The 10,473-nt window shown below is 37.3% G+C and overlaps 1 long non-coding RNA gene across 1 annotated transcript; it reads right to left on the bottom strand.

Annotated features, from left to right (window-relative positions):
- Positions 1-3,644: 3,644 nt before the first annotated feature.
- Positions 3,645-9,996, bottom strand: LOC132111130 (uncharacterized). Its single transcript, XR_009424737.1, has 3 exons — positions 9,724-9,996; positions 5,620-5,747; positions 3,645-4,127 (listed from the first exon to the last, which is right to left on the bottom strand). It is a non-coding gene; the product is annotated as an uncharacterized LOC132111130 (long non-coding RNA).
- Positions 9,997-10,473: the final 477 nt, after the last annotated feature.

Raw genomic sequence — 10,473 nt, 5'->3', positions numbered from 1 at the left:
GGGATGGGGCTCTGTTTTTCTAGCCAGTTGAAGATGGGGATGTACTTAAGCTTTTAAAACCATCTCTTGTTGACTGATATATACAATTGAGATTCACATTTGGCATCCTCCAAAATTGCCCTGTATCATCTACTGTATTATGCATTGGTAACCCACATGGAAAAAACCTATATAAACATATATCTTTCAATATAGGTTTTGATATAGGTTTTTAATATATGTGACATATATAAAATTAGCCGTTTTCCTATATTATATGTACATATATGCACACATATATTTACACATAAATGTACACATATATACAGGTCCTTCTCAAAAAATTAGCATATTGTGATAAAAGTTCATTATTTTCCATAATGTAATGATAAAAATTAAACTTTCATATATTTTAGATTCAGTGCACACCAACTGAAATATTTCAAGTCTTTTATTGTTTTAATACTGATGATTTTGGCATACAGCTCACACGTAAAACCCAGCTGAAAACCCAAAATTCCTATCTCTAAAAATTAGCATATCATGAAAAGGTTCTCTAAACGAGCTATTAACCTAATCATCTGAATCAACTAATTAACTCTAAACACCTGCAAAAGATTCCTGAGGCTTTTAAAAACTCCCAGCCTGGTTCATTACTCAAAACCGCAATCATGGGTAAGACTGCTGACCAGAAGGCCATCATTGACACCCTCAAGCAAGAGGGTAAGACACAGAAAGAAATTTCTGAACAAATAGGCTGTTCCCAGAGTGCTGTATCAAGGCACGTCAGTGGGAAGTCTGTGGGAAGGAAAAAGTGTGGCAAAAAACGCTGCACGAGAAGAGGTGACCGGACCTTGAGGAAGATTGTGGAGAAGGACCGATTCCAGACCTTGGGGGACCTGCGGAAGCAGTGGACTGAGTCTGGAGTAGAAACATCCAGAGCCACCGTGCACAGGCGTGTGCAGGAAATGGGCTACAGAGAAGCAGCACTGGACTGTTGCTCAGTGGTCCAAAGTACTTTTTTCGGATGAAAGCAAATTTTGCATGTCATTCGGAAATCAAGGTGCCAGAGTCTGGAGGAAGACTGGGGAGAAGGAAATGCCAAAATGCCTGAAGTCCAGTGTCAAGTACCCACAGTCAGTGATGGTTTGGGGTGCCATGTCAGCTGCTGGTGTTTGTCCACTGTGTTTTATCAAGGGCAGGGTCAATGCAGCTAGTTATCAGGAGATTTTGGAGCACTTCATGCTTCCATCTGCTGAAAAGCTTTATGGAGATGAAGATTTCGTTTTTCAGCACGACCTGGCACCTGCTCACAGTGCCAAAACCACTGGTAAATGGTTTACTGACCATGGTATTACTGTGCTCAATTGGCCTGCCAACTCTCCTGACCTGAACCCCATAGAGAATCTGTGGGATATTGTGAAGAGAAAGTTGAGAGACGCAAGACCCAACACTCTGGATGAGCTTAAGGCCGCTATCGAAGCATCCTGGGCCTCCATAACACCTCAGCAGTGCCACAGGCTGATTGCCTCCATGCCACGCCGCATTGAAGCAGTCATTTCTGCAAAAGGATTCCCGACCAAGTATTGAGTGCGTAACTGAACATAATTATTTGAAGGTTGACTTTTTTTGTATTAAAAACACTTTTCTTTTATTGGTCGGATGAAATATGCTAATTCTTTGAGATAGGAATTTTGGGTTTTCATGAGCTGTATACCAAAATTATCAGTATTAAAACAATAAAAGACCTGAAATATTTCAGTTGGTGTGCAATGAATCTAAAATATATGAAAGTTTAATTTTTATCATTCATTACATTATGGAAAATAATGAACGTTTATCACAATATGCTAATTTTTTGAGAAGGACCTATGTGCATACATATACCTATATAGGTACATATATGCACCTATATGTTCACCTATAATAGTAAAATTAAAATCCATAGCTGCTAGGCAACATAAATAAAAGTCCAAAATGTAGAAATGTACAGTATTTACTTACTCAAGATCAATCAAATAGTACAAAACAAAAAAATATAGTACAAGAACAAAAATAAGACAAAAAACCTGCTAGGCAACATAAATAAAAGTCCAAAATATAGAAATGTACATTATGTATTTACAAGGACAATCAAATAGTACAAGAACAAAAATAAGACAAAAAACTGAACAGAAAAAAAAATATCTTTATTATTCTTTGAAGGTCTGTCATGACGCGCCTCATTCCTGTACTATCCAATGACGTTTGATAGGGTGTCAGAGATTTTTATTTTTTCCTCTTTTTTTTTCGGCGCACAAATTTTTTGGTGGATAGGCATTTTCGTCCACACGGATCTGGCGTTTTGGAAGAGTGAAACCGATGTTTTGAAACCGGGTCCCAGAGTGGATATATTTTAAAAACGCCGCCTTAGCGTTTCGTCCGGACGGCGAATCCGTACATTTTCTGAAAATATGGCGTCATTAGCCCACGTCTTGCCCCTAGTCAAACACCACGACATCACGTAACAGCAACAAAAACATGAACAAACACTGAACGCTAACATTAACACGGATTAATAAATGTATTGTTCCATGTTCGCTTGTGTACCACGCGCAAGGTTTATCAGCAAATCCATGTCTTCTTCTCCGTTTTAAGTGTATCTCTGTGGCAGTATTACAGCGCCACATGCTGGTCTGGCATGTATACTACATCGGTTTCGTGTGGACGCCGATATTTCTCGAGACGAGGGAAAAAAAGATCGGGGGTCCGAGTGGACGGGGCCGAAGAAGTAATGGGTACTACTTACGGTTATGGATAGAAATGTAGCGGAGTAAAGAGTACACTATTTGCCTCTCAAATGTAGTTGAGTAAAGTCATGAGTACTTCTCCAAAAATGATACTCGAGTAAAGTACAGATCCCTCAAAATTGTACTTAAGTACTGTACTCAAGTAAATGTACTCCCTTACTGTCCGGCTCTGTATATCATGTTAATATATTGCCATAGTTAAATTACATGTGATATCAATTTAACATGTTCGCACATACATAAGTTCTTCCATAATTTTTTTCGGTAATTCTTAGTTTTTGCTTTGATAATAGAAAATATGAGCTAGGCATCATGTATGACAGTCAAAAATGGGATATGAGCTACAAAATGACCAGATCCTGCCATTAGCTATATAGAAGACATATCTTGTACGTATAGGGCTTATACACTCTAAAAACTGCTGGGTTAAAAAATAACCCAACCTTAACCACGCTGCTGGGTCACTATTGGACAGAACACATGCTGGGTTGGTTTGACCCAAGTGCTGGGTTTTACCGTTTAACCCATATTACTGGGTCATTCATTTGACCCAACCAGTGGGTAAAATTAACCCTCTTCCTGGGTTAAGTCAAACAAATAGTTTAGTCAAATAAATAGTTATTATTTAATAATAAATAGATTATTTACTGTCTCACTGCCTTTATACATTAGTTACAAATATATTTTATATTACGAATGTAAAATAATTATTGTCTCTGTAATACAATAAACCAGAGAGGCCATGTATATGTGATTTCAATCTCATTTAATTTAAAACATATTATTTCTTTAAAAACAATTCTTTAATACTTTGTTTGTATACAATATTGAATACATTCTTTACCCCCCCCATCCCAACCCCCACCCACACACCCTCTGACATTCACCCTTCCCCACAGACTTTATAACAAATGTAAATCTGTCCAAATATTCAGGCATTAAAAGTCATTAAACAACTAATTTGAACTCTCATACGATTACAATTTAATTTATTAAGATGTGTTGATTTAAGAACAGCAACAAAATACATTTTAAAATCATCTACATATCATGTGGGCCTGAAACCACTGTTGTCCTCAAAAACTTTACAGAGGAGGACTCTTTTCCTTCAATTTGATACACAGCATGCTGGAGAAACTCCCAGGTGGGGAGACACTGTTTGGTGTACTGAACATCAAAAACAAAAAAAGCTTTAAAGCAAAGATCAACCGCCTCCAACAAAGACTCAGTCTCAATGGCGTGGCCTGGAATAATGGCAAAGGTCTGTGATGTCCCCCTTGTCTCATCACTGAGGCACAGAATGTGCAGCAATGCTCCAGTCATCTCATGGTTTAAATATTCAACCATGTTGGTCCCAACCTGTTGATTACACACAATAACTTAGAGTGCTGCAATATAACTGACATGCTAGTTAAGCTTTTTTTGGTGGAAATATAAAAAAAAATTGAATTGCAAACATTACCAAATATGACAAAATGTGTATTTACATATTTATAGTAATGGTAATTAAAGAATAATTTGGACTAATATTATCAACATTTAGGCATTAAAAAAGTCAAAATATTACTGTAATGTTGATAGTGTCTTTAACATTAAAACTCACAAACCCGCTTGTTAATCTCCTGACTGGCAGCACTGATGATCATTTAGATAAGCTTAGATAATTTTCAGCTTAGATAATTTACATTTATGCATTTGGCAGATGCTTTTATCCAAAGCGACTTTGCATTGCATTTCAAGATACACATTTACATTCTTATCAGTTTTTGCTTTCCCTGGGAATCAAACCCATAATCTTGCCATTGCAAGCGCCAATGCTCTACTGTTTGAGCTACAGGAAAGATAATGTTACACAATAAAATGAAAGATGACATGCATGGTAGGGTATCATGTAAGTTTAAATTTTAAACTGGCGCCTGTCCATTGCAAATAATCCAGGCGGAAATTCCTTTACACTACTAATCAGAGCCAGATGTGACGACACGTACTTTGATAAAGGCCTATAGTTTTCTCATTTAAATGTTATTCTTCAGGTAAAATGTTCTGTTCTTTGTTTATGGTTGTTTACTTACAGTACTTTTTGTTTTCTCATTTACTGGTTTGGTTCATTTGAAGCCATTTTCTTGATGCGGTTTAAATTCTAAATAACTGCTATAAGAACAAGCTAAAAATGAAGCACCATCACCAGTACTCTGACTTGCGATATAATAGCTGTATATTCTTAGTATACAGACAGACATTTCCAGTGAAATCGGACTCGACAGCTCAAATTATAAATCATTATTATAAATGTACCGTTGTGAATCGGGGGAAGTTAAAGAATTAGTTCTCCCCAAAATGAAAATGTCCTAATAATTTACTCACCCCAATGCCATCCAAGATATCCATGTCTTTCTTTCCTCAGTGCGAGAGAAATTATGTTTTTTGAAGAAAACATTTCTGGATTTTTCATCTAACAATGGACTTCATTGGTTACCATCGTTTTTAAGTCCAAATGCAGTTTCAAAAGTCTTTGAAGTGTTTAAACGGGCTGTACGCAATCACATCTGAAGAAGAGGTTGTTATCTAGTGAATTAACTAATCCTTTAAGGTGACTGGGACACTGGGAAAGGACACTGATCTTTCATGTACTTGCTCAATAAAAATGGATTCATGATGTACTCACTCATTATATACTATTTGTAAATTTTGAACACACACAAAAAAAAAGGTTATGGACTGCAGCTTTCAAAATTATAAATATTGTAAATTATCAATATTGTAACCCTGAATTACTTTCATAGTTATCAAGCATATCAAACAGTGCAAACGTCCACCCTTATTGAAGTAGAAACACTAAAGCAAAACTTACAGGTTGCATGTCAATAAATGACTTCTGGGCCTCCTCTGTGGTGGGTCTGAAGACCTTTCCTCCTCTCCTGTAGATGGATGGGGGAAGCAGAGTTGGTAGGACCTTCAAAGCTGTCTCCTCTTTAGCAGCTAAACAATTTGACCAAAATACATAAAGTTGCATTAACATTTATATAGTATGCTGTATATAACAATTCATATTTCTAAAGTAGCATTTCTGACTTTTCTTAACACTGATTATCTCTTCATCACAGAACCTGTTAGTGGGTGGGATATATTAGGCAGCAAGTAAACATTCTGTCCTCAAACATGTGTTGGAAGCAGGAAAAATGGGCAAGTGTAAGGATTTGAGCGAGTTTGACAAGGGCCAAATCGTGATGGCTAGACGACTGGGTCAGAGCATCTCCAAAACTGCAGCACTTGAGGGGTGTTCCTGGTCAGCAGTGGTCAGTATCTATCAAAAGTGGTCCAAGGAATGTATGTGTAACATAATATATATTTGTGTATATTATGGGTGCTAAATATAACACACACACATATATTAGATGAAAATGGTCTCAGAATGACAATATTATCGTTTATCGCAATAATTTCTTGGACAATTTATAGTCCAGAAAAATTTGTTATCGTGACAGGCCTAACTGCAGCACACTAGCATGTCTATAGATCGTAAACAATAAAACAAAGCTGTCACTATCATTGTATCCCTGATTGAAGGGGATTTGAAAAACATATTTCAAAACATTTTCAGGGTGATACAAGACCACTCCACGGGTTTATTTTGTGATATCAACCAGCTGGATATATATTATTAAATTACTCTAAATTGTAACAACTAGGGCTGCACAATATTGAAGAAAAAAATTATATGCAATAACTTACAGCTAAATAGTGTGGTATGATTTAAATTATATTAGCCTAAACACTTAAAATTATATTACCAACATACATGTTTCACATTATTTCTGGGAAGAGAAAGCAGCACAGCCATGTTTTACTGTTGCAGTACATAAAAGCAAACCTGACAAAGCTAACGTTACCTGTAAAGTATTTAAATCATGCAGTTATCGCAAACCATCACGATATGCATATTGCGATATGCTCATTTGCAATGCTCCAATAATTTTGATATATTTTGCAGCCCTAGACTCAACATTGTCCAATAAAAACCAACTTACCTTTAAAGGTGTCTATAAGATTTTCAAGCTGCCATTCAGACAATTTTCCTCTCACAAACGTGTCCATGAGTGGCAGCAGTCACTAAAATGAAATTTGAAAGTAAATTAAATTAGAATTTCACATAGCCTAACTGCTGAATTTAGCCAGTTTCTATTCATTATTTTGACATTAGCTTTCAAATTCTGTAAGTAACTTGCATGACACTGTTTTCAACTGAAAATGGAAAACTTTTTATGCTTTTTGGCTGTTCATTTAACAGTGTGTTTTGGTCCTGGAATTTTGAGTTTAAACTTAAAGGGATACTCCACCGTGTTTTCATATTAAACTAAGTTTTTCTCTTACCTAAGACGAGTTGATACATACCTCTCTCGTCTCAGTGCGTGCACTCAATCGCTTTGGCGCGCGGTGACACTTTGAAAGCACTTAGCTTAGCCCATTCATTCAATATGGCATACATGCCAACCCTCCCTAATTTTCCGGGAGACTCCCGAATTTCAAAGCCCCTCCCGAAAATCTCCCGGACCGACCTTTCTCCCGAATTTCTCCCGATTTCTACCCGGACAACAATATTGCTACACCATCCGTCACTGGGCGCCGTTTTAGACCAAACGCTTGCGCTCCCATGGCGTCTGTCGTTGCTATGCAACCAAACTGCGCTCTCCATGATGACGACGAAGAAGTATCAGCAAAGGATTAATTGATTTCTAGCCTCACCTCGGCTCGCATTAGCTTTACTACTAGATATATTTCTGGAGATGAGAAGGAAAAACCCGCCTGGAAAAAGTAGCGCACCACGTTGCTTCCAGGCCCCTAGAAGCAGACGTCTGAAATGAAAGGCAAGAACAGCTATTTATTTAGCTTTAGACTGTTACATGAAAATTTAAAAATGAAATGTCATAATTATAATGTTTTGAGAGTTTACTTATGTAATTGTTGCATTAGGCTATGAATTAATAAATGTTTATTGATAAGATCTAGCTATTTCATATCTCTTCATTTACAGTAGCTAACAAATTAGGGTCTAACCTCCTGATGAGAGGCCTTAAGGAATTGAATTTGTCAAATAAATGAATTACATTTTTCTTTGCGTTTGTGTATGTGATATTATCAGAGGTGGGTAGTAACGAGTTACATTTACTTCGTTACATTTACTTGAGTAATTTTTTGGGGTAACGAATACTTTTCGGAGTAAATTTAAAGATGGGTACTTTATACTCTTACTTGAGTAAATTTTTGGGGAAAAATCTGTACTTTTACTTCGTTACTGTGGGCGACGCTCCTCTCGTTACTTTATCTTAATGCAATAAATGCATCAGTTTATTCCAAACGCGCCGTCTACCTTTCTCTGGGCAATGAGCGATGCCCATTCGCGAATGATTCATTCTTTTGAGTCAATTCTGTTCAAAGGCTTGATCAAACCAATTGGCAAACGAGTGAATTGGTTCATGAATCAGTTTGAATGAGTCGTTCAGTTCCCTGCCGCACGCGCTGAGCGTCTGAAGTGGTACACTCGGAGTTGTAACGTTTAAGAACAGAAAGAGCGTTGAAAACGTGGCTGGAACTGCACTGAATTGAAATCTGCAAAGGTTATTGTTTGCTAGCGATGGAGATCCTTATTAGATGAACACCGCGTGTGCTGTCTACTGTTTAACAGGTAATAACTTGGGCTACATTCGATTACAGTACACGATACCACTGTGACATTAGTTTGTTGTACGTGTGTGGCTTATAACAGAGGGGAGTCAAGTTGAATGCAGCTTCCAAAAGACAAAAAATAGCCGATTAAGATTTTATTAATTTTAATACAATCACACTGGTGCAAGTACGTTCAGCGAGTCATATTATCAGCTGCTAAATTCAGATCTGTGATTGCTTGCTGGCGCTTAGCCAGAGATAGATGCGTTTATACAGCGCTGCGTATTATAACAAATCACACATGATTCTTTTGAGCTTATTAAAGCATTGGCCAATCAGAGGCGTTCAGATGAGTCATCGCTAAAATGCCGGCGCTTCCTTCACTCGCTCACTGACTGAATACCTCTTTCTGGCGAATTCTCTCGCAGGAACAACAAAGTGCAGATGTGTGTACGAATTTTTAATTAAGATATTGATTTCACAGTGTTAACAGTTTCAGTGATTTTAATGGGAGTTTCTGAGAGTGATTGAAATCTAGACTGTCAGTGAAAATTATCTTTAATAATGTAAATGTTATTTGCTCTCTTATTAAGAGCAAATAAGACCACGGTCTTAATAACGTTACTAAATTATAGTCTTAGCACCTAAAATCTTAACAACTTGTAATTTGTTTTCAGGGCGAGAAAACGCTTAACATGAAATCGATTTATTTCTCCTTTCCTCTGACGCTGTTTGTAAAGATTGCACGTCATTCAAAAACCTTTTTTTTTTGGCAAAAACGATTCTGGTTCAGAGTCCGACAGAGACTTTACAGAAGACACACGGAGACTGTGCTGGAACTTACCTCAGTTTCTTTTTCTGACGAGTATTTCTAAAATACAGCAGACTTTCCACACACAACTCACTCGCTATTTCCCGCCGATTTACGTGGGAGCCCTGTGAGGGACTAACTGCGCTTGTAGGCCTATGGATTTCATACAAAACTCTTTCCTCACTTTTAAATACGCAACGTCCACAATGAATATGATAATAATTACATGATTAATTTACAATTTAAACAGCATATTTAAAAAAGGCTGCATATATAGGCTAGCTGGTTTACAACTAAGGATTTAAGGATGCTGCATTTTGTCAAAAAATCTAACCGGCTAGCAGTGTCTATTTAATGTTTCACAGAATAAATACGTTACCCCTCACACTTCCATATCAAAGACTGTATGTTGAACAGTGAAATTAGCTTGCTGCTACCACAACTTATTAAAAATATAGGTAAACATTCATATTAACTTACCATAAAACACTGCCTGCTCCGAGTGCGTGCCTCCTCCAGTCACAAGTGAAGAATCCAGAAAGTTCCGCAAAGAATGAAAAAGTAATAAACCAGTTGCTGGGTCAAAATAACCAAACCAACTGTTTATTTGTGAATGACCCCGTTACAAATCATTTTACCCAGCATGAGCAACCCAATAATGTGTTTACAGTACCCCAAACAACCCAACTTTTTGACCCAGCACAATCAACCCAACAATTTGTTTACAGAAACAACCCAGCATTTTTTTGAGTGTATGTGGATATGAAGAAGCAATACAGGAGACCTATATTTCCTGTATATGCACCTCAATTTTGCCTATATGTGGCATATATACGCATATATGCAGCATATATGCAGTATATATACGGCATATATGCGGCATGTGCATATATGCAGCATATATGTGCATATACACTGCATATAGGTTTCATATATGCGCATATATCCACATATAGGTTCTTTCCATGTGGGAAACTGTTTCTCTCTTATGTAGACTAGGGAAATTGACTCACTTGTTATGTTCAGACTGGACTTCTAAAACTATTCTCCAGCTGAATAGAATTTAATAGAACTAGAAGAACTGAGAGGTAATAGGTACAGTTGCAGGTTTATCATGCATGGATTTGTGAGCTTGTGCTGGTCATTTCTGTCACCTGGGTCCTCCTGGCAGCCATTCTGGCTCTTCCAGATGCAGCTAGCAGATGGCTGGGCTGTGCCTGCTCTTCTCCA

Source organism: Carassius carassius, chromosome 30, assembly GCF_963082965.1.
Source record: "Carassius carassius chromosome 30, fCarCar2.1, whole genome shotgun sequence".
NCBI classification, from domain to species: Eukaryota; Metazoa; Chordata; class Actinopteri; order Cypriniformes; family Cyprinidae; genus Carassius; species Carassius carassius.
The sequence above is the reverse complement of the archived record's forward strand: the minus strand, read 5'-3'. Positions and strand labels throughout refer to the sequence as shown.